Genomic DNA, 24,780 nt, shown 5'->3' with positions numbered 1-24,780 from the left:
GGTGTTGGAGAAGACTCTTGAGAGTCCCTTGGACTGCAAGGAGGTCCAACCAGTCCATTCTAAAGGAGATCAATCCTGGGTGTTCACTGGAAGGACTGATGCTAAAGCTGAAACTCCAATACCTTGGCCACCTCATGCGACCTGTTGCCTCATTGGAAAAGACTCTGATGCTGCGAAGGATTGGGGGCAGGAGGAGACGGGGATGACGAGGATAAGGTGGCTGGATGGCATCACCAACTCGATGCACATGAGTTTGGGTAAACTCCGGGAGTTGGTGATGGACAGGGAGGGCTGATGTGCTGTGATTCATGGGGTCGCAAAGACTCAGACACAACTGAGCTGAACTGAAAATCACTGCAGATGGTGACTGCTGGCATGAAATTAAGACACTTGCTCCTTGGAAGAAAAGTTATGACCAACTGGCAACCCATTCCACTATTCTTTCCTAGAGAATCCTGTGGCCAGAGGATCCTGGTGGGCTGCTGTCCATAGGGTCGCGTAGAGTCGGACATGTCTGAAGTGACTTAGCAGAAGCAGCAGACAGCATATTAAAAAGCAGAGACATTACTTGGCCAACAAAGGTCTATCTAGTCAAAGCTATGGTTTTTCCAGTAGTCATGTATGGATGTGAGGGTTGGACTATAAAGAAAGCTGAGCGCCAAAGAATTGATGCTTTTGAACTGTGGTGTTGGAGAAGACTCTTGAGAGCCGCTTGGACTGCAAGGAGATCCAACCAGTCCATCCTAAAGGAAATCAATCCTGAATATTCATTGGAAGGACTGATGCTGAAGCTGAAACTCCAATACTTTGGCCACCTAATATGAAGAACTGACTCATCTGAAAAGACCCTGATGCTAGGAAAGTTTGAAGGCGGGAGGAGAAGGGGATGACAGAAGATGAGATGGTTGGATGGCATCACTGACTCAATGGACATGAGTCTGGGTAAGCTCTGGGATTTGGTGATGGACAGGGAGGCCTGGCGTGCTGCAGTTCATGAGGTCGCAGGGAGTTGGATGAACTGAACTGAACTGAACTGAATATTGGTTCATTAATTATGACAAATTATCATACTAAGTTGTTAGCCATGGGAAACTAAGTGTGGATGGTACTGGGGACTCTTTGTATTATCTTTGTACATTTTCTGCAAGTACAGAACAAACTAAAAATTTTATTAAAAAATAAATTGAATATGAGGATGCTTGGTCACTTCCTGTATGTAAGCTACATAAATTTTGAAAACATGTCTCATTCTAATTTTCCTCTTCAATCTCTATGGGCACATCTTTGCCAAAGATAAGGACTAACTAAGCATGTTTTGGATTTGTAGGCTGAACAGCAGTAACAAAAAAGTAAAAAAGACAATTAGAATATAGTTTAATTTTAATGAAAAAACAGAATGATAGAGGAACTCCTATATCATACTTAAACCTTTAACTTAAGACATTGCATGTGCTCAGTGGCTTCAGCTGTGTCCAACTCTGCGACCATGTGGAGGGTGTAGCCTGCAGGCTCCTCTGTCCAAGGAATTCTCCAGGCAGGAATACTGGGATGGGTTGTCATGCCCTCCTCCAGGGGGTTTTCCCAACCTTGGGATTGAACTGGCGTCTCCTGTGACTCCTGCATTGCAGGCAGATTCTTTACCACTGAGCCACCTGGGGAAAGTTTTGCTTTAGGTTACTAGGTCACATGGTCTTATCCAGTCACCTATTATCCCCCAAACCCCTCCCCCAAAGCCCAACCCCTTGTAGCCCCAGATCTCACTTCCTCTTCTGTGAGTTTAGAATTTTGTTTTAGATTCCATACGTAAGTGAAATCATACAGTATTTGTCTTCCTCTGTCTGACTCATTTCATTTGGCATAATGCCTTCTGGGCCCATCTATGTTGTTGTCACAAATGGTAGGATTTTCCTGGGTTTTAAGGCCAACTAATGCTCCATTCATTGTATACATACAACATGTTTCTCTGTTCTTCCATCAGAGGACACGTGGGTTGTTCCCATGTCATGCCTGTTATAAACTAACTGCTGTAGACATGGGGGTGCAGATATATTTTTGAGTTAGTGTTTTCCTTACCTTTGAGTATATTCTCAGAAATGGAGTTGTTCAATCAGATGGTAGTTCTACTTTATATTTTTTGAAGATTCTCCAGTATGTTTTCTATAGTGACTGCACCAATTTACATTCCCACCCACAGTATACAAGAGGTATCTTTTCTCCACATCCAGCATTTGTTACCTCTTTTTAGTCTTTATTTTCACCTAATTTCCCAACATGCAAAAAACTTTTTTTTTTAATCTTAATTATACTTTTTATTGCATTGAGTTATCCCTTCCAGGTTTTGATCTGAATCTTTGATTTCTCAGAATTTGCATTTTCATTCAAAAAACAAAGAAACAGTCAAAGAAAAACTTCCCTAAAGTTTTGTTTTCATTGAAATTTCTACAAAAGCATTATCAGCCAATCTAAACTAATGGAAGACTCCCTCCTTTTAGAATTTCTCCTTTTCAACGTCCTCTTCCCTGCCCTTTCTGTATCGGCTTCTACTGTCTTCCCATCCCCACTCTTCATTTTGCCAGTTCCCATCATACCACTGACCCTTAGAGCTGAAGCCAGCCAGAGTGGGTCAGACAAAGGTATTTCTGACTTTATTTCTGACATAATGTTTCCCTGAGGAAGTAAATTCCTCCTTTATTCTGCTTTTTTTCTTGATCTTAAAGATGGCCACAATAACATATCTTCAATGTCTCAAGCTAAAGAAATGCAAAACAGGGCCATTGTGTACAAAGCAGTATTTTTCCTTACAGAGACAGTGTTCATTGGGTGAGCTATCGTGAAGCTTTCTAAGCTGCCTCTGGGGTCTATAATATTCCATTTTTAGTTAGACTGAGAGCAGCGGAGTCCTTGTATACGATAAGTGGTAGCAGAACAAAGCTCCGTTCAGCTATCAGACAAATTCCTTTTATTTTTTTCCACGTTAAAATGTGGTGAATTGAAAAGATTTGAATTAAATTTGCTTTGATTAAGTTCCTTACAGTGGCACTTGAATTATTGCTTCATGTTTTTTTTTTTTAAAAAAAAAGCACTTGTCAAAGGATTTAATTTTGAGTAGGAAACTAAAGCAATGTTGAAAAAAATTATATGAATTCTTTGAGGTTTACTTATACCAAGAAACATAATTAAATTTGAGTCCTTTTTTCTCTCTCAAGGTAAAGCATAGGCTGCATGAAATCCTTCCTTTTTTCCTGCCGGCTCTCTGACAAGATTGTGATTGGCTTTCTGATAAGCAAGAGAAAGAGGAACTGGAGAACTTTGATTATTTTGGGTTTTTTTTTTTGCCAGTTTTTCCTTAGCCAAACAGCATATTTTCTGACTCAGCTTTCACTCATTAACCTTTCAGAAACCAGCCCATTTTATCATTTAAGACCCCAAAAAGCAAGATTGAGAACATCCACTGTAAGGCATCAATCTATACTTTTCCCTCTTAACACTTACCAAAATGACAATCAGCTAAGTATTAATGCAATTTTTTGTTTACATCTCTTTGCCCCCATGGACTGTCAGATTCATGAAGGCAAAGTTGTTTAGGTGAACAGGGTTCAATTTTGTAACCTCAGTATCTAACCCAGGGTCAAGCACAAGAGTTCAGTTCAGTCACTCAGTCATGTCCAGCTCTTTGCAATCCCACAGACTGCAGCACGCCAGGCCTCCCTGTCTATCTCCAACTCCCGGAGTTTACTCAAACTCATGTCCATTGAGTTGGACACGAGTCCAACCATCTCATCCTCTGTCGTCCCCTTCTCCTCCCACCTTCAATCTTTCCCAGCATCAGGGTCTTTTCAAATGAGTCAGTTCTTCATATCAGTTGGCCAAAGTACTGGAGTTTCAGCTTCAGCATCAGTCCTTCCAATGAATACCCAGGACTGATCTCCTTTAGGATGAACTGATTGGATCTCCTTGCTGTCCACGGGACTTTCAAGGGTCTTCTCCAACACCACAGTTCAAAAGCATCAGTTCTTCAGCGCTCAGCTTTCTTTACAGTCCAACTCTCACATCCATACACAATTACTGGAAAAACCATAGCTTTGACTAGACAGACCTTTGTTGGCAAAGTATTGTCTCTGCTTTTTAATATTATATCTAGGTTGGTCGTGACCACTGGACTTGACTAGACGGACTGTGATTCATGGGGTCACAAAGAGTCGGACACGACTGAGCGACTGAACTGAACTGAATTGAACTGAACTGAACTGATGCTGGGAAAGGTTGGGGGCGGGAGGAGAAGGGGACGACGGAGAATGAGATGGCTGGATGGCATCACCGACTCTGTGGACATGAGTTTGAGTGTACTCCGGGAGTTGGTGATGGACAGGGAGGCCTGGCGTGCTGTGATTCATGGGGTCGCGGAGAGTCGGACACGACTGAGCGACTGAACTGAACTGAACTGACTGAACTGAAGGTTGGTCATAACTGTTTGTTTTTCTGGTATTGAGCTGAATGATCTGCTTGTATATTTTGGAAATTAATCCTTTGTCAGTTGCATTTGCTATTATTTTGTCCCATTCTGAGGGTTGTCTTTTCACCTTGCTTAAAGCACAAGAGTAGACATATACAGTTAATGTGGCCTGAATAAATCAAGTTAAACAAGCAAACAAACAAACGTAAAGCAAAATAAAATGGAGTCTCAGAGACCAAACTGTGCAATGGCAGAGCTGTGACAAGCACTTGGGTCTTAAACTCCAAAAGGAATTTCCATTTTTAAGTTATTTGTATTAATATTCACTACTTGCTTTTTTAAAAAAATTATTTATTTTTTAATTGAAGGATAAATGCTTTACAGAATTTTGTTGCTGTCTATCAAACCTCAACATGAATCAGCCACAGGTATATATACATCCCCTCCCTTATGAACCTCCCTCCCGTCTCCCTCCCCACCCCACCCTTCTAGGTTGATACAGAGCCCCTGTTTGAGTTTCCTGAGACATACTATACAATGGAATTTGCTATCTATTTTAAATATGGTAATGTAAGTTTCCATGTCACCCTCTCCTCCCCTCTCCCCAGGTCCGTGAGTCTATTCTCTATGTCTGTTTCTCCACTGCTGCCCTGCAAATAAATTCTTCAGAGCCGTTTCTCTAGAGTCCATATGTGTGCACTAGTCTGCGACATCTCCCTTCCTCTTTCCGACTCACTTCACTCTGTATAAGAGGCTTTAGGTTCATCCACCTCATCAGAACTGACTCAAGTGTGTTCCTTTTTATGGCTGAGTAATCGTCTGGACATCACCAGATGGTCAACACCAAAATCAGATTGATTATATTCTTTGCAACCAAAGATGGAGAAGCTGTATACAGTTAGCAAAAACAAGACCAGGAGCTGACTGTGGCTCAGATCATGAACTCCTTATTGCCAAATTCAGACGTAAATTGAAGAAAGTAGGGAAAACCACTAGACCATTCAGATATGACCTTAATCAAATCCCTTATGATTATACAGTGGAAGTGAGAAATAGATTTAAGGGACTAGATCTGATTGATAGAGTGCCTGATGAACTCTGGACGGAGGTTCGTGACATTGTACAGGAGACAGGGACCAAGACCATCCCCATGGAAAAGAAATGCAGAAGAGTGAAATGGCTGTCTGAGGAGGCCTTACAAACAGCTGTGAAAAGAAGAGAGGCAAAAAGCAAAGGAGAAAAGGAAAGATATAAGCATCTGAATGCAGAGTTCCAAAGAATAGCAAGGAGAGATAAGAAAGCCTTCATCAGTGATCAATGCAAAGAAATAGAGGAAAACAACAGAATAGGAAAAACAAGAGATCTCTTCAAGAAAATTAGACATTCCAAGGGAACATTTCATGCAAAGATGGGCTCGATAAAGGACAGAAATGGTATGGACCTAACAGAAGCAGAAGATATTAAGAAGAGGTGGCAGGAATACACAGAAGAACTGTACAAAAAAGATCTTCACGACCAAGATAGTCACGATAACGGGATCACTGACCTAGAGCCAGACATCTTGGAATGTGAAGTCAAGTGGGCCTTAGAAAGCATCACTACTAGCAAAGCTAGTGGAGGTGATGGAATTCCAGTTGAGCTATTTCAAATCTTGAAAGATGATGCTGTGAAAGTGCTGCACTCAATATGCCAGCAGATTTGGAAAACTCAGCGCTGGCCACAGGACTGGAAGAGGTCAGTCTTCATTCCAATCCCAAAGAAAGGCAATGCCAAAGAATGCTCAAACTACCGCACAATTGCACTCATCTCACACGCTAGTAAAATCATGCTCAAAATTCTCCAAGCCAGGCTTCAGCAGTATGTAAACCGTGAACTCCCAGATGTTCAAGCAGGTTTTAGAAAAGGCAGAGGCACCAGAGATCAAATTGCCAACATCCGCTGGATCATGGAGAAAGCAAGAGAGTTCCAGAAAAACATCTATTTCTGCTTCATTGACTATGCCAAAGCCTTTGACTGTGTGGATCACAATAAACTGTGGAACATTCTGAAAGAGAGGGGAATCCCAGACCACCTGACCTGCCTCTTGAGAAACCTGTATGCAGGTCAGGAAGCAACAGTTAGAACTGGACATGGAACAACAGACTGGTTCCAAGTAGGAAAAGGTGTACGTCAAGGTTGTATATTGTCACCTTGCTTATTTAACTTATATGCAGAGTACATCATGAGGAACGCTGGGCTGGAAGAAGCACAAGCTGGAATCAAGATTGCCGGGAGAAATATCAATAACCTCAGATATGCAGATGACACTACCCTTATGGCAGAAAGTGAAGAGGAACTCAAAAGCCTCTTGATGAAAGTGAAAGAGGAGAGTGAAAAGGTTGGCTTGAAGCTCAACATTCAGAAAACAAAGATCATGGCATCTTGGTCCCATCACTTCATGGGAAATAGATGGAAAAACAGTGGAAACAGTGTCAGACTTTATTTTTTTGGGCTCCAAAATCACTGCAGATGCTGATTGCAGCCATGAAATTAAAAGACGCTTGCTCCTTGGAAGGAAAGTTATGACCAACCTTGATAGTATATTAAAAAGCAGAGACATTACTTTGCCAACCAAGGTCCGTCTAGTCAAGGCAATGGTTTTTCCCGTGGTCATGTATGGATGTGAGAGTTGGACTGTGAAGAAAGCTGATCACCGAAGAATGGATGCTTTTGAACTGTGGTGTTGGAGAAGACTCTTGAGAGTCCCTTATACTGCAAGGAGATCCAACCAGTCCATTCTAAAGGAGATCAATCCTGGGTGTTCATTGGAGGGACTGATGCTAAAGCTGAAACTGCAATACTTTGGCCACCTCATGCGACGAGTCGACTCACTGGAAAAGACTCTGATGCTGGGAAAGGTTGGGGGCGGGAGGAGAAGGGGACGACGGAGAATGAGATGGCTGGATGCCATCACCGACTCTGTGGACATGAGTTTGAGTGTACTCTGGGAGTTGGTGATGGACAGGGAGGCCTGGCGTGCTGTGATTCATGGGGTCGCGGAGAGTCGGACACGACTGAGCGACTGAACTGAACTGAACTGAACTGAATCGTCCATTGTGTGCATGTACCACACCTTCTTTATCCATTCATGTGTTGATGGGCATCGAGGTTGCTTCCATGTTCCAGCTATTGTAAATAGTGCTGCAATGAACAATGGAATACTTGTGCCTTTTTCAATTTTTTTTCCTCAGGGTATATGCCTAGGAGTGGAATTGCTGGGTCAGAACTCCGGGAGTTGGTGATGGACAGGGAGGCCTGGCGTGCTGTGATTCATGGGGTCGCAAAGAGTCGGACACGACTGAGAGACTGAACTGAACTGAACTGAACTGATGGTGGTTTTATTCCTAGTTTTTTATACAATCTCCAAACTGTCTTCCATCGTGGCTCTATCAATTTACATTCCCACCAACAGTGCAAGAGCATTCCCTTTTCTCCACACCCTCTCCAGAATTTATTGTTTGTAGACTTTTTGATGATGGCCATTCTGACCAGTGTGAGGTGATATCTCATTGTAGTTTTGATTTGCATTTCTCTAATAATGAGTGATTTTGAGCATCTTTTCATGTTTTTGTGAGCCATCTGTATGTCTGGAGAAATGTCTGTTTAAGTCTTTTTCCCATTTTTTGATTGGGCTGTTTTTCTGAATTGAGCTGTATGAGCTGCTTGTATATTTTGGAAATTAATCCTTTGTCAGTTGTTTCATTTGCTATTATTTTCTCCTATTCTGAGGGTTGACTTTTCACCTTGCTTAAAGTTTCCTTTGCTTTTCAAAAGCTTTTAAGTTTAATCAGGTCCCACTTGTTTATTTTTGTTTTTATTTCTATTACTCTAGGAGGTGGGTCATAGAGGATCTTGCTTTGATTTATGTCACCAAGTTTTCTGCCTATGTTTTCCTCTAAGAGTTTTATAGTTTCTGGTCTTAAATTTAGGTCTTTAATCCATTTTTGAGTTTATCTTTGTGTATGGTGTTAGGAAGTGATCTAATTTCATTCTTTTACATGTAACTGTCCAGTTTTCCAAGCACCATTTATTGAAGAGACTGTTTTTGCCCCATTGTATATTCTTGCCTCCTTTGTCAAAGATAAGGTACCCATAGGTGCATGGGTTTATTTCTGGGCTTTCTATCTTGTTCCATTAGACTATATTTCTGTTTTTGTGCCAGTATCATACTGTCATGATGACTGTAGCTTTGTAGTCTAATCTGAAGTCAGGAAGGTTGATTCCTCCAGCTCCATTCTTCTTTCTCAAGACTGCTTTAGCTATTCTGGGTCTTTTGGTTTCCATATGAATTGTGAAATTTTTTTGTTCTAGTTCTGTGAAAAATGCCATTGGTAATTTGATAGGGATCACATTGAATCTGTAGATTGCATTTGGTAGTATAGTCACTTTCACAATATTGATTCTTCCTACCCAGGAACATGGAATATCTCTCCATTTATGTCATCTTTGATATCTTTCATTAGAGTCTTATAATTTTCTGTGTACAGTTCTTTTGTCTCCTTCAGTTCAGTTCAGTTCAGTTCAGTCGCTGAGTCGTGTCTGACTCTTTGCGACCCCATGAATCACAGCACGCCAGGCCTCCCTGTCCATCACCAACACCTGGAGTTCACTCAAACTCATGTCCATCGAGCTGGTGATGCCATCCAGCCATCTCATTCTCTGTCGTCCCCATCTCCTCCTGCCCCCAATCCCTCCCAGCATTAGGTAAGCTTATTCACAGATATTTAATTCTTTTTGTTGCAATGGTGAATGGGATTGATTTCTTAATTTCCCCTTCTGATATTTCATTGTTAGTATATAGAAATGCAGGTAATTTCTGTGTATTGATTTTTTATCCTGTGACTTTGCTAAATTCACTGATTAGCTCTAGTAATTTTCTGATAGTATCTTTAAGGTTTTCTATGTACAGTATCATGTCATCTGCAAACAGTAAGAGCTTTACTTCTTCTTTTCTGATCTGGATTCCCTTTATTTCTTTTTCTTCTCATATTGCTGTAGCTAGGACTTCCAGAACGATGTTGAACAACAGTGGTGTCAGTATTCACCACTTACTTTTTAAAGGTCAGTTGAGAGAACACAAGCATACATGGAGGTCCAGTGTTTAAGACTTCCCCTTCCAGTGCAGCGGGTGAGGGTTCAACCCCTGGTTGGGGAGTTGGAAAGATCAAATCATAAACAACAGAAGTAATATGGTGACAAATTCAATAAAGACTTTTAAAAAAGGGGGATACATGGATACAGGACTTCCCTGGTGGTCCAGCAGTTAAGGACCCACCTTTCAGTGCAGGGGACGTGGTTCGATCATTGGTTGGGGAACTAAGATCCCACATGGGGTGGGGCAACTAAACCCAACAAGAGAAACCCTTTCACAGCAATGAAGACCCAGCATAGCCCCCCAAAAAGTTTTAATTAAAAAAAATACATGGAGGCAATCAATGGAGTCCCTACACTGAAAAATGTGATGTTTGTCTTTTATTCTGTCCGATTGCACAAATTCCAAGTCACAATAAAATTATCTCTAGACTTTTAATGAGGAACCCTAATTTCTGATCAGAAGCCTCCTATGACTCTTACTCTAGAATAAGCTGGAATTATTCAGGTTCTCCGCTGTGCACCACCCCAAAGGATTAAGTCAGCAAAACGCCAAAAGTATTTCATGTCTCCCTTGCCTGTCTTTTCTATTCTGATGGGTTCTAATTACATGAGGTTCTAGGGGTTCCCTGATGACTCAGCTGGTAAAGAACCTGCCTGCAATGCAGGAGACCCAGGTTCGACCTGGCAAGATCGGTCGGGAAGATCCCTCGAAGAAGGGAATGGCAACTGGCTCCAGTATTCTTGCCTGGAGAATTCCATGGACCCTGGCAGGCTACAGTCCATGGAGTCTCAAAGAGTTTGACTTGACTGAGTGACTTACACTTTCTCTAGGTTAGGCTCTTTTGCCATAGGAATTCTACCCTTGAAAATGGAAACGTTTAAATGGTAAACACTGGCAGATTCTCAGTTTACTGTGCTTTTCATTTTTAAAATATTTCATAGAAATACATTTACAGTATTCTTTCTTGAAAAGAAACATCATCAGAGTGAGGAGGAAAAAGTTTAAAGTTTCAATAATAAATAGTACACAATAAAGTCATATATTGTTTTATAGCACAGACACCTTCAAAGTTATTCAGGAATAAGTATGATTAAAACTTGCCTGCAATTGTGCGTCAGGGATAAACACAGAATAAAACACACTGTAGAGACGTTTGGAGGAAAAAAAAAACCCTGCAAGGTCATTTTGGGTTGAGATGCTGAAGTATTCTTATTCACAGTAATAACCGCCAGAAACCAGGGTCATTTCCCAAGAAATGTATGTTTCATGGACTTTCTGCTCCAGCTGTTGTGCTCTGTTCCAAATCTTAGCTCCGGCTCACTGCCGATTCTATCGCATGGTGATTAGGAAGGAAGGCAGTGCTGCCTGGGCGGGAGGAGAAGTCCGTCTCAGCTCTGAAAAGTCCAGCGCTGACCTGCACTTTTTAGGGCAATGGGGCCATTTAGACAAGCTGATGGACTGCAGAGCCACCCGGCTTCTGGTTTTTTTCCCACAGGAGACAAGACAGGCCCTTTTGCAGTAACCTTTCTCACTCTGCCAACATGAATGGCTCCTTTCCCTCCTCTAAATCATCATCTTCATGAGGTTTAAGTAAATCTCCTTCCAATGCTCTTCAAGTTCAGCAGCATGTTATAAATCACACGCTGGCTTTTTCAGTTATCTATGGCAACACACTCCAGTGTTCTTGCCTGGAGAATCCCAGGGACGGGGGAGCCTGGTGGGCTGCCGTCTGTGGGGTCACAAAGAGTCGGACATGACTGAAGCGACTTAGCAGCAGCAGCAGCAGCAGACATTATTTTGAAGATCTTTGGCTATTTTTTGAAAGCAGCAGATTTGTGGTAAAAGCTTAAATTGTCAATATCGTTTGCCAGATTTTGAAATTTAACTCTAAAATTTCCATTCTTCTCAGCAGTAGTCTAATGGATGTGCTGTCTTGAGTTCACTCACAAGCCATTTTATTAATTATAACAGTAGTCTCCCAGCACTTCTTAGGTACTTGCAGGAATGGGTTCACACTGCTTCCAATCGGGTTCAGACTTGGCATATGGTCTTTCGAAGCTGAGCATTATGAGCTAAAACATTCGCCAAGCTTACCTCCCCCTCCTGCAAAAGAGCTTCACTCCTTTGGGGGCCGCTGTCCTCCTCAACTGGTGAGTTACTTCTGCTTGCAGGGGTCTCCTCGTACAATTCCCATAGCTTCTAGCAGGCTCTTCACACCCTAGATGAAGCCGAGGGCCACCCCAGGGCCGGTGTTCTCCCCCAGCTCAGATTTCTCTCCTCCTATCCTGCCCCTAACTGGACCCCCCTCTGACTGCTGACTGTGTAATGACTGTGGCCACAGACACACCTGTTCTGTCACAACTGATGTGACTCCGTTCACATGATTTCACCTCTCACCTTTATCCAGCATCTTCGTCTGCGACATGAGAACCCGAACAGCTTGTTAGGGGCTTCCCTGGTGCCTCAGTGGGTAAGAGTACAACTGCCAATACGGGCGACGCGGGTTCAATCCCTGGTCCAGGAAGATTCCACACGCCGCAGAGCCGCGAAGCCCGCCGCACAATCGAGCCTGGGGCCACCACTGAGAAGCCTGTGCACAGCAATGAAGGCCCAGGTAGCTAAAAAGAAATAAGCAATTTTATAAATTTCTAAAAATTAATAATACTAAAATTTTTAATAATAATGTATATTTTTTAAAAAACGAACAGTTAGGAGGATGATAGGTGTAACCTAAGCAAAATTATTTTTAGCTCCTGTTAAGTACAAAATAGGTTCATCCCATTATTTCACTCTCAAATTTACATTACAGTTTGAGTATGGCTAAGCGCGGATACTTGAGTAAAATCTCTTCAAGGAGTACCATTAGGTATCTATCTTTCACAACCTACAAAGAGCTGTTCTATTTTGGGACATGTGGGGCCTGAGAGAAAATGATAATAAAGTAGAATGTAAATGGACCTGCTCCCTGAAAACCTTCAAATCGCGCTCGGAGCCTGCGGACACATGGCAGTGAGCTCCTACAGAGAGGACAGCTCCCTCGTGTCACCTGCCGTCCTACTGTGGCAGTGAGATGGCCGGTCGAGGCCTGCCCGGGTCAGCTCTGGCTCCGTCACTGCGCACTGTGTGCCCTCGGGCAGCAGGAAGGATCTCTAGGCTTCAGCTTCCTCTTCGGTGAAGTGAGGTCAGTAATGGTAAATGGTGCTTTCCTGATGGAGGCGTGGTGCATTAAAGGAGTGTTTGGCTGTGTGCGGTGTGTATGTGTGTATATATATACACGTGTATACATATAACACACTCGTTGTACAAAAGCCACAGAAGGAAGTGTTCACTGCTGTCATCCTTACACCATGGTGGTGTTGTTATCACTACTGCATTCATCAGAGCTGGAAAGAACGAGCCAGCTGTTGTTATCTTCAGAGGAAATGTAGTGGAAAGAGAGTCGAGTTTGGATCCAGGTAGACCTGGATTCTGGAAGCCCTTAGCTCTTTTAAGGTTAGGTCTCCCAGTCTGTTTTCAAATATGTGAGATCCGCATACATTTTTTGTGAGATTCTCATATATTTTTGAGAGAGTTACATTAGATAAGATACCAATTTGCAAAGTACAGTGACTAGTACAAAGAAGCTCCTCAAAAACGGAGCTGACGGACTTCCCTGGTGGTTCAGTGGTTAAGATTTGGTGCTCCCAATGCAGGGGTCCTGGGTTCCATCCCTGGTCCAGGAAATAAAGACACCACAAGGCTGTCACTAAAGATCCCATGTGCCACAAATAAAATAAACAATGTTTTTAAACGGAACGGATGTTATATTTTATTATTTACTTCACGCTCATGCTCAGTCGTGACCGACTCTCTGAAACCCTGTGGATGGTAGCCTGCCAGGCCCTTCTGTCCATGAGATTCTCCAGGCAAAAATACTGGAGTGGGTTGCCATACCTTCCTCCAGGGGGCCTTCCTGACCCAGGGATTGAACCCACATTTCTTGCGTCTCCTGCATTGGCAAGCAGATTCTTTACCACTCGGCCACTGGGGAAATTATTTGCTTAATCTATTGTGAAATGGATTTTACTTTATTTACCACCAAGAAAGACAGAAATACTGTCAACTGCATAATAATGGACCATTAAGGCAAGGTATATTTAATTTTCAGATAAATACAGATGTGGGGGAAAATGTGTGTGAAATAGATGAAAACAATAACTTTGTTAAGTGAGGGATCAGGAGACAGCTAATCTCTGATGGGGTCTCAGGTCTAGGAAGTGTGTGGAGGTGTGCAGATGGCAGTCCCTTGGCTTCTCAGGGGTTTCAGGTCCTAAATTAGATTTCAAGCCTGGATGTGAGCATGGACATCACTTTAATCTCCACAGGTACTACAGAAAGCTTCTGGGAACTTACAGCTTCGCACAGTGTCCTCCTCCCCAAATGCCTGGTGCCAGCTCAAGAATGTTGCCTAGCACCCGGTTCTACAAGGACTGAGTCACTGGCCACCCTGGTCGTTGACCTTCAACATGCGTAAGAGGGTGTTGGTCAGGAACGAGGGTGGAGGTCAGGAACAAGGCACTCTGCGCTCAGGAAAACTGGCAGAACAGGTCTTGCAATAGATATTTTCAGGATTTTCACAAAAGAAAAGTTCTGTGAACCTGGATTCTTGCGTGTTCCCATACTTGGGAAAGCATGAAAGCCTTTAACAAGAGGTCTGCTCCTTGTGACCGGCAGCAACCTTCTCCTGGGCTCGGTTACATGTCTCCCTTTTGCCAGTCACAGGCACGCTGACCTCAGAACACCCTCTCACAGCGCCAGAGAGCCGGTGTCCCAGCCTCGTGTCCTCAGTAAGCCAGTGCAGACCCTCAGCTCACACCTCTCCTGCTGTGTTTTTTTCTTCCGTCGACACAGGCCATAAGAGTTTCAACAGAATCAAACTACACTGTCTATGAAATATTTTTGCTATTGCCTTTTCTCAAGCCTGTCTACTTTAGAACCAGCCCAAACACAGAAACGGCACCAAAGCTTCCTTAGGTATTTCCCTTGTAACAGAGCTGTACAAGATATTCATTCCGTGTCCTCTGAGTGACCACAACAAAAGACGCTTCTTTTCTTTTTTGCTTCTAAAACCCGAGAGAATAAACTGAGTTTGGGGACGTTGCCGGCCGTGTGATAGGTCTACAAGGAAAACAATAAGCAATCTTTTCTGTTTGAAAAGATGGATTCAGAGACTACTGTCCTGCCAGGTTACACATAAAACTGGCCCTCTCTCCTCTCCCCCAGCCCCTCTTCTGACTGTTCCTTTGAAGGTTGGCCGAGATGAGCTGGAGTATCTGGTCTAATTCTAATGCGGGCTGTTATGATGTACACACAGACCTAACAACTCTGCAATGCCGGACTCTAAATCATCACTGTCACAGGGATCAGTCTCTGCCACTAGCCTCATCACACACAAACTGCTCTCTGCCGTTAGGGACTTGGGGCCAGCTTATTCCAAAGTCTTAGGACACAGCTGTTTCCTTTGCCTTCCTATACACTCCTTCTTCCCTTGGTATGAATTTAAAGAGCTTTTAAAAATTGTGTCAACTTATTTCCAGGTGATGCTGCGATGCCTATTCCTACTCCCATTTCTAACTGTGTGGCACTCATCTTCCTGCCACTCTAGAAAGGAGAGAGCTTCTCTTGTCAGACTAAGAAAGAGATCTCAGGACAGGAGCACTGCTTGTTTTCTGGGGGTTTTTTTGTTTTTTTTTCCTGGTATCATTGCATTTTTTCTCATACTAAACTAATGAAAGAAAGTGAAAGTGTTAGTCGCTCAGTCATATCTGACTCTTTTTGACCCCACGGTCTGTCCATGGAATTCTCCAGGCAAGAATACCGGAGTGGGTAGCCATTTCCTCCTCCAGGGATCTTTCTGACCCAGGGATCGAATCCGGGTTTGCTGCATTGCAGGCAGAGTCTTTACCATCTGAGCCTCCAGGGAAGCCCCTAAACTAATGAGGTCACCACCAATAATATCCCTGTCTGTGTGTGTGTGCTTAGTCACTTCAGCATGTCTGACTCTTTGTGACCCCATGGATTACAGCCCTCCAGGTTCCTCTGTCCACGGGATTCTCCAGGCAAGAATACTGGAGTGGGTTGTCATGTCCTCCTCCAGAGAATCTTCCCAACCCAGGGATCAAACCCACGTCTCTTACACCTCCTGCACTAGCAGGTGGGTTCTTTACCACTAGCACTGCCTGGGAAGCCCAAGAAAGACCGTAAGTCAACCAAAAAAGAATGACTTCTTCCCTTAAGTCGATACAGAGGGTAAGTTTCTAGATGTACTGAAGCTACCACCTGAAACTGAAACAAGAAGTTTCTCAACAAAGTTAATCTGACCAAAAGGAATTAAGGTAGAACACAACAAGCTGACCAAACAACCCTACAGAGCGCCTCCTGCCGTGGTCTCGTTTGCATGGTCCTTGGGAGGAGGGACAAGCTTAGTGTTAAGTATTACTTGCTCAGTCATGTCCAACTCTTTTCGACCCCCTGGACTGTAGCCCACCAGGCTCCTCTGTCCATGGCATTCTCCAGGCAAGAATACTGGAGTGGGTTGCCATTCCCTTCTCCAGGGGATCTTCCCAACCCAGGGGTCAAACCCAGGTCTCCTACATTGCAGGCAGATTCTTTACCATCTGAGCCACCAGGGAAGCCCAAGGACACTCTTGCTGGTATTTAAATCTCCTGCTGTTTTAGAAGAAATTTGGCAACTTGCAGTTTCTCAATGAATTATTGAGTAGAATTAGCTATCAAGCTCCCAGTCATTGCTACAAACACTCATAGCAAAGAAATATACTGTTTTATATAACTCATACAGAAGTAAAATAAATGGGACTTTCCTGGTGGTCCAGTGGCTAAGACTCTGAGCTCCCAGTGCAGGGGGCCCGGGTTTGATCCCTGGTTGGGGAACTAGATCCCACATGCCACAACTAACTATCCCACAGCTGCAGCAAAGATCAAAGGTCCTACATGCTGCAACCAAGACCTGACACAGGCAAACAAAGACACACTGGACAACAGCAGAGAACGTGGGACGGGCCCATTGGAGAGCAAAGAAACGTATGGACGCGCAACTAGAACATTTTCAGCCAATTTCTCACTACCCAAGACAAGGACTCCTAACAGTTTGGCAAGTCTGAATTCAGGGTCCAGAAAAAAATTGTATGCAAGCCATACTATAACACGACCAGTAATTCCAACAAAAATATGATGGATGTACATTGTAGAACTGTTTAAGTCATAAAGGAACAATCCTTTCCTAAGCCAAAGTCATAAAGCGGGTTGCAGGTGGGTTCCTCAAGGAGCAGCAGACCCTGAAATGAAGCCAGGTGTGCAGAAGTTTCCCTGGGGCATAACACCTAAGAAAGAAAGAGAGCAAAAGTAAGGTTGGGCAGGGGACTGTCAGAACACAATGCAGATTTGACAGAGTCTCTGCCAGCCTGACGGGAACTGCAGGGCAAAGGCTGCCCCTCTGCAGAGTTCATCACCGGGTGGAAATGGCTTGAATTTCCACCTTGCTCAGGCACTGGCTGCTGACCTCCCCAAGAACAGTGTGAACTTGGGTCCAAAAGCTGACCGCTGAAGCCTGACAGCCATTTTGATCTGTGGTGTTGGGGAGACTCTTGAGAGTCCCTTGGACTGCAAGGAGATCAAACCAGTCAGTCCTAAAGGAAATCAACCCTGAATATTCATTGGAAGGACTGATGCTGTAGCTGGAACTCCAATACTTGAGCCACCTGATGCGAAGAGCTGACTCACTGGAAAAAACCCTGATGCTGGGAAAGATAGAGGGCAAGGGGAGGAGGGGACGACAGAGGATGAGATGGTTGGACGGAATCACCGACTCAGTGGACATGAGTTTGAGTAAGCTCTGGGAGAGGGTGATGGACAGGGAGGCCTGGCGTGCTGCAGCCCGTGGGGTTGCAAAGAGTCGGACACGACTGTGTGACTAAACAATAAGACCTTCCTTCAGAATGGATCTGAGAGATGCCTGCTCTGTTGGCCACAAAGATGTCCTCTAATGCTTCCTTTCAAAAGAAAAACTGCTGGTTTTTGAGATCTTTAATCCACAATTTTTTTTTTTTAGTGTGGTATAAATTAGGTCTCTAAATTGTGCCATCATTCACTGGACAGTCCATCACCTTCCAAGGAATTGCACCGTGACCATCAAATGTGACTTTGGATGTTACTGGATAATAGTGCTTAAAAGACTGAAAGATGATTTTCTCACTTTGGGGGCTATTCATTATGTAAGGGCTGTAGACACAATACGTTTTTAAGATGAAGCTGCGTGATTAACATTTCCCCCTTACTTTCTTGAGTCTAGACCATCAACAAAACACTAAATTAGGTCCTGATTTGTAGTAGGCTCCAATTTCTGTGATGTGAACACTCCCACCACGACTGACTTCAAGCTACCAGCGTGGTGCCACTCAGCGCAGAGCTGGGGAGAGATAAGCAGTATCTCACTGTTATATAGTATTTCCTCCAAACAGATAAAGCAGATGTAAATAACCTCAAGAGAACAGATAATGGTAGTATGCACATAAAGAGCATAGTAAATTACAGAAAAATGATCAGTAAATGATGAACTTTGGATATTTATTACCTTTGTTTTTAACATAATTTACTTGCAAGTTTATGTAATTTAATTTTTAATAATGTCTGCGTTTAAAATTCAGCTCAGAAAAATTTTGAAAATGTAACAATAGGCTCTCTTAAGCCAGCCCAAGCCAGCTCCACTATAAACAGAAATTTCCCTTTCCAGGATCAACCCCAGAGGAAGCAGAGTACATATATACAAGGACTCAGGTACATGAGCATTTGTTACAGTGCTGTTCACAATAGGGAGAAGTGAAATTGGCGTATCTGTCCACAATTAGATAAATTGATAAATAAAAGAGAGTCCATTCATACTATGCAATACTGAATTGTGGTTAAAAATAAATGAATTAGGTCCTCATATTGTAACATAGATACATCCCTAAAGAAGCTGCAAATACATTCATGCTGTGTGATACCAATTGTGTAAAAATTTAAAACACACGTATTTTAAAACTTGTTTATAAGGATATGCTTATATAATCAAGGTATAAAAATATGTATGGAAATGAAACAGAAAATTCAGGATAGCAGTTACCTCTGGGGATGGAAAGAGAGGTAAGATGGAACTTTGTATCTATAATATTTTATTTCTTTAAAGAGAAGATGATACTCTGAGCATTAATCACAAATGAAAGAAAAGCCAACACTATGTGCCCCTGATAGAAATACACAAGATATCAGTGAAATATTCTTGCTATAAAGAGAACTTCTATCTGCTGAAACTTCTAGACCCAGCTCCCCATTGATGAAAAAACAAAGGAAAATAGTAAACGGAGCCACTTGGATGCAATCATCAAAATCTGCAGTGTGGGTTTCTTCACCAAATAAATTGCCAGGAAGACAGCAGACCTGGGGGTAAGAAATCTTACAGATGGTAAGAGACTTAGCAGACGTCAATCAATTGCAATGTATGGACATTACTTTGGTTCTGACTCAAATGAATAGACTACTTGTATTATAGAAGAAAACAGGAAAATTTGAATACTGAATGGATATTTGAGAGTTTAAGGAATTACTGTTATTTAGATGAGAAGATGATATTGTGGACATATTTAAACAGTCTTTATCTTTTAGATATTAATGTAAAAAATGCATGTATGAAGTGATATGATCCCTACAGCTTGCTTCCAAATAATTGGGGGCAGCTGGGAGAAATGGGTAGAGGTTTAGGTGAAACCTAAATTTTTATATCAGTTTTAACCTAAATTTTTATATAAATTTTTTTAGAGGAGAAAGAGAAGGAAGAAAAAACATCTTAAGTAGGTGGTTTACCATCTATTATATCTAACTGGGTGTCATTTAATTTTCTTTATATTTTAGTAAGTTTGAAACACAGCTATCACAATAATGTAAATAAACTATACTTCAATTTAAAAAAATTAAAAATGAACACATGCTGCTAAATTCTATTTGCCAATTCAAAAGAAATATAACTTGAACTTTCAAAAGATTCAAATCTGTATAAATAACACAAACACAAAATTTACTCTGTCTGTATTTTAAATACCATGATCCAACTTCAGTGCAAGGACAGAGATAAGTTATCTGCCGTGTGGCTGGGGCTTCCCTCAGCCTGATGCTCGGATGTGCCAGACACTTCTGATTTACCTCCTTGCAGACTTGCTGGGCCCCTCCTCAGAGAGTGGCCCCCCACTGTCTGGTGCCAGGAGCCAGAGATGAACTCTTCTCGGCCCCTTCAGCAAATGAGCCCGAGTCCCAACGCTGCACAGTGTGAGTAACTGGACTGTCGCCCCCAGTTCAATTTCCTTCCCAGTTGTTTACACTTTGCTCCCTGGTGAAAGCTGAAGTTACAAGATTAGCTCATCCAAGGCAGTGTCTGATCCCTCGAGTACAGCACGCCTTGTTCTTGTGGACGTGAAGAGGGTATTTCTTGTTCTAGTGCATTCGTAATGTTATCGGGCCACTTAGGTGTTGCTGAACAGTTTCAAAGTCTTGAGAGTGACTTAAACATTCCCTGGGCAAAGTGGACGCCCTCCCCAAAGCTCACATATGCATGTGTACGCACATGTGCTCACGTACACACACACACACTCTCATAATCATTAGTACATGTTAAAGACTAAAATACTCTACTCTCCTGGCGGCCACTCACAAAAGGGATGGGGAAAGTCAGGCATCTTCAAAAGTAAACAAATTAAAAAGAAAACAATATTGGTCAGACACAGAACAGTTTCCACATTCTTCCAAAATCATTATGCTTAATGTTTTTTAATGTACATTTTTTCTTTCTGAATTTAGGATCTGCAGAGCCTTCTTAGCTCTAGTTTTCCAGCAAACCAGCATTACCATTAAACCACAGATACACAAAGGTTCTAAATACATCTCCACATAAACAATCAAAAGGCACACACACCGCTAGGTCAGGCTCTGCAATAAATGACTTGGAAAGGCAGCGTGGTGTTACTGTTTGAGTGTGGACTTTGAAACCTGCATGCTCATATTCAAATTCCAGCCTTATCACAACTAGCTGATTAACCACAGGAAAGCTACTAAACCTTCTTGAGTCTCCATTTCCCTTCTTTAAAATACAGGTAATAACAGAACTTCTTGAGTATGTTGTGTAAAAATTACTTACGGTAATATCTGTAAAGCACCTAGAACAACAGTTGGCATATAATGGGGCCACAGAAGCTATTAGTACTTAAGCTAATAAACTACATTAGCTGCTGTCACTCAATCTGCCAGACAACTAGCACCATCTTATAGGCGAAGTTCAAGTTGCAAAGTTCATAGCAGCAGAACACGGGCTCGGATCCCGTTCTGTCCAAGTCTACCTCCTTTCCACATCACAGCCTGTCTTTCCTGTGTCAATGAGCGACAAGATTCTATGTCAAGAAATCCATGTTTAGAACAGGATGTGAAATTTAACCTAAAGCCTGTATGACTTTAGGATATTTAAGAAAAAGGGAATTGAAAATGATGTAATTTTCCAGTTCCTATCTTGAGAGCTTCCAGAGATTGAGACAGAAATGGAAGAGAGTCTAATTGGAGTATCAGATGATCAACATTTTTTAGAAATGTATTTATTTTTAATTGGAGGACAATTGCTTCACAGTGTTGTGTGGGTCTCTGCCGTCCATCAACATCAGTCAGCCATAGGCACCCATGTCTCCTCCCTCTTGTGTCTCTCTCCCATCTCCCACCCCGTCCCACCCCTCTAACTTTTCAGATCACCGGATTTCAGCAAATGCCCAGTGGCTATCCAGTTTACATACGGTAATGCATGTGTTTCCATCCTAGTCTCTCAATTCGTCCCACCCTCTCTGTCCCCAAGTCTATTCACTGTATCTGCGTCTCTGTTGCCACCCTGCATAGAGGTTATCAGTACCATCTTTCTAGATTCCATACATATGCATTAATATACAATATTTGTTCTTCTCTTTCTGACTTACTTCACTCTGTAAAATAAGCTCTAGGTTCATCCACCTCATTAGAACTGACTCAAATGCATTCTTTTTTATGGCGGAGTAATATACCACTGTATATATGTAACACAACTTCTTCATCCGTTCTCAGTCAATGGACATCTAGGTTACTTCCACATCCGAGCTATTTTAAATAGTGCTGCCATGAACACTGGGGTACAATGATTAACATTTTGATATAAATGTTCAGAATATTTAAACCACTTCATGCTGTATCGGTTTAGTTAGTTAAGCAGTGGTGCCTCAGATACTAACAATAAATATTAATGGTTCCAGGATTAAAGATGAAACCCTTATGAGTCATGATATCTTCTTTGAAATCATCATAAGGAGGGTGATGTGAAAGAAGTAGCATCTCTGAAATCAAAAGAGAAAACATATCAAAGCCATCTGTAAACTGAAAAGTAATGACAAACGTGTGGTTTTACATACTACTACGGGTTGAACTGTGTTGTCCAGAAAGAACTGCTGAAGTGCTAGCCCTGGAGTCCTATGAATGTCATCTGATTCGGAAATAGGGTATTTGTAGATGTTATCAACGTAAGACTCACTTTCTTCTGAGACTCAGATAGACACAGAGGAAAATTCCTTGCGATGACAGAGGCAGAATTTATAGAATACTTATGCAGGCCAAGGAACACCAAGGAGGGCTAGGAGAGAGGCATGGGACAGACGACCCTGAAAACCTGCAGAAGAAACCAAGCCTGCTGACACCTGGATCTGGGCCCTTCTAGCCTCAAGAGCTGTGAGGAGACAATTTTCTATTACTTTAATCCATCCAGTTCGTGCTAGTGTGAGGCCCCCTGGGAAACCAGTGCACATACAGAGGTTAACTCAACAACGACATCAGCAAATGTGCAATGATTTAACAAAAACATTTCTGTGCTGACGATACCCTTCTTTGACACATTATTTTCAGCTGTTCTCACTTGCAATATGCCAAAATAGTGTAAAACACATAGATGCACACACATTCATAAAACTATACTTAAATATCCAAGAAATGACACAAAGTATGATTCGGTATGTAACATACTAAACAGATACCACTTATCAACTATCTAAAGAATTATGTGAGGAGAACCACAGACACAATATTTTTTAAAAAGACCTGCTAGCAAAATATATATAAAGGATGACTTCCCCCTCAAACCAGTTTTGCAGATATCATTGATATGCAGGGGTGTGTGCTGTCACTTCAGTCTTGTCCGGCTCTGTAAGACTATGGACTGTAGCCTGCCAGGCTCCTCCTACCATGGGATTCTCCAGGCAAGAATGGTGGAGTGGGTTGCCATGCCCTCCTCCAGGGGATCTTCCTGACCCAGGGATCAAACCTGCATCTCTTATGTCTCCTGAATCTACAGGTGGGTTCTTTACCACTAGCGCCACCTCAGAAGCCCATATAATTGACACACATCACTGTGTAAGTTTAAGGTGTGCAGCATAATGGTTTGACTCACACATACTGTAGGATGATCACCACTATAAGTTTAATTAGCACCCATAAGCTCATGTAGATACAATAAAAAGAAACAACTGAAAAAGAAAAAAAATTATTTCTGATAAGAACGCTCAGGATTTACTCTCTCAACAACTTCACTGTATCAGACAGCAGTGCTGACTACAGCCATCACGCTGTGCATTGCATCCATGGCACTTACTCACCTTAGAGCTGGAAGTCTGTCCTTTGGACCACCTTCCTTCAGCTCCCACTCCCCCCACCTCCTACCCCTAGCAACCACAAATCTGATCTCTTTTTCTGCAAGTTTGGATTTATTTTTTAGATTCCACATACAAATGAGATCATATAGTATCTTTCTCTCTCTGACTTATTTCACTTAGCATAATGCCATCAAGGTCCACCCAAATTGTCACAAACAGAAGGATTTCTTCCATTTTATTCCTTCTTTTTTATGGTTGACAAATATTCCATTTTATATATATTATTTATATATAAAAACATCTTTATTTCTTCACCTACTGACAGACACAGGTTGCTTCCATGTCTTAGCTATTGTCATAATGCTACACTGAACGTGGGGGTACAGATATCTTTTTGAAACAGTGATTGTATTTTCTTTGGAAAAATGCCCAGAATTGGAATTGCTGGATCATATGGTAGCTCTATTTTTAATTTTTTGAGGAAGTTCCATACTATTTTCCATAGTGGCTGTGCCAGTTTACAGTCCCATCAAGGGTGCACAAGCTTCCTTTTTACCCACATCCTGGCCACCATTTGCTATCTTTTTGATAAAAGCCACTCTAACAGATGTGAGATGATATCTACTTTTGTTTTTTTCTGGTCAGTTCTTTAGTTGCCTATCGATGAGCCAGAGATAGAATACACCTAAGATTTTCAAAAAAGAAACAGAAAATATAAAAACAAGAGGGAGAAATGTAAACAAGTATCTCAGGGATTCAAACCCAGTTGTAAGTCTGGAGATGCCAGGTCATGAATTCTGAAAGATAGCAGAATAGAAACCTAAAATCTCCACCACCTTTATTTCACTATCACAATCTCATGCAAAAGCCAGATGCACGTGAGTCTCCTGTGCAATTGAAAACATCATTAATGATATGAAGAGAATTTTCTTGGGGGGGCCAAGTGGTTAAGAATCTGCCTTCCGATGCAGGGGATGTGGGTTTGATCCCTGGTCCAGGAAGATCCCACATGCTGTGGGGCCCTTAAGCCCAGGCGCCACAACGGCTGCACTCCAGAGCCTGCGAGCTGCAAACGCTGGGTCCACGAGTGCCCTCAGCCTCTGTTCCACAACGAGTAGACCCCGCTCACCGCAGCTAGAGAAACGCAGCAATGAAGGCCCAGCACCGCCCATAAATAAACAAAAATTAATTAAGAGAAAATGAAGAAAACATTAGCTGATGGTCTTTGTGAAAACACAGTGAAAAAGCAGAAAATGAATAAACTTTCTTTCACTAAAAGAAACTAGGCAATGTGAAGCAGATTAGAAGTATAGGATTAATTCTGAAAAAATTATCATTTAACATTTGCATACAATTATTTTTTTTTGTTTAAAAACCGTTTATTATACAAAATGTTAACTTTTATAAAAAGTTTAATATACATCGCATGGTTACAGAAAGTCACCTTCCTGCAAAAAAGG

The 24,780-nt window shown here is 42.2% G+C and overlaps 1 long non-coding RNA gene across 1 annotated transcript; it reads right to left on the bottom strand.

The window, feature by feature from the left end:
* Positions 1-1,208: 1,208 nt before the first annotated feature.
* Positions 1,209-19,948, bottom strand: LOC129551040 (uncharacterized). The gene is made up of 3 exons (XR_008684982.2): positions 19,821-19,948; positions 11,985-12,205; positions 1,209-1,652 (listed from the first exon to the last, which is right to left on the bottom strand). It is a non-coding gene; the product is annotated as an uncharacterized LOC129551040 (long non-coding RNA).
* Between the last annotated feature and the right edge of the window lie 4,832 nt (positions 19,949-24,780).

Source organism: Moschus berezovskii, chromosome 17 (genome assembly GCF_049115385.1).
Source record: "Moschus berezovskii isolate FMDL1 chromosome 17, NW_MosBer_1.0, whole genome shotgun sequence".
NCBI classification, from domain to species: domain Eukaryota; kingdom Metazoa; phylum Chordata; class Mammalia; order Artiodactyla; family Moschidae; genus Moschus; species Moschus berezovskii.
This window is presented reverse-complemented; position numbering and strand designations above follow the sequence as displayed.